The sequence below is a fragment of the Bison bison genome, unplaced genomic scaffold (genome assembly GCF_000754665.1).
Source record: "Bison bison bison isolate TAMUID 2011002044 unplaced genomic scaffold, Bison_UMD1.0 scf7180017864356, whole genome shotgun sequence".
NCBI lineage: Eukaryota > Metazoa > Chordata > Mammalia > Artiodactyla > Bovidae > Bison > Bison bison.
The window spans coordinates 4,595,510-4,596,077 of NW_011494928.1; the positions used below are offsets into that span (position 1 = coordinate 4,595,510).

A 568-nucleotide genomic window follows, 5' to 3' on the forward strand; every position below is an offset into this window, starting at 1 on the left:
CCAGCAGTGGGATTGCTGGATCATAAGGCAGTTCTATTTCCAGTTTTTTAAGGAATCTCCACACTGTTCTCCATAGTGGCTGTACTAGTTTGCATTCCCACCAACAGTGTAAGAGGGTTCCCTTTTCTCCACACCCTCTCCAGCATTTATTATTTGTAGACTTTTGGATCGCAGCCATTCTGACTGGTGTGAAATGGTACCTCATAGTGGTTTTGATTTGCATTTCTCTGATAATGAGTGATGTTGAGCATCTTTTCATGTGTTTGTTAGCCATCTGTATGTCTTCTTTGGAGAAATGTCTATTTAGTTCTTTGGCCCATTTTTTGATTGGGTCGTTTATTTTTCTGGAGATGAGCTGTAGGAGTTGCTTGTATATTTTTGAGATTAGTTGTTTGTCGGTTGCTTCATTTGCTATTATTTTCTCCCATTCTGAAGGCTGTCTTTTCACCTTGCTAATAGTTTCCTTTGATGTGCAGAAGCTTTCAAGGTTAATTAGGTCCCATTTGTTTAATTTTTGCTTTTATTTCCAATATTCTGGGAGTGGGTCATAGAGGATCCTGCTGTGATG

General features: G+C 39.3%; 1 pseudogene; it reads left to right on the plus strand.

Moving 5' to 3' along the window:
• Positions 1-568, plus strand: part of LOC104999624 — a 96,325-nt pseudogene that overhangs the window by 55,770 nt on the left and 39,987 nt on the right.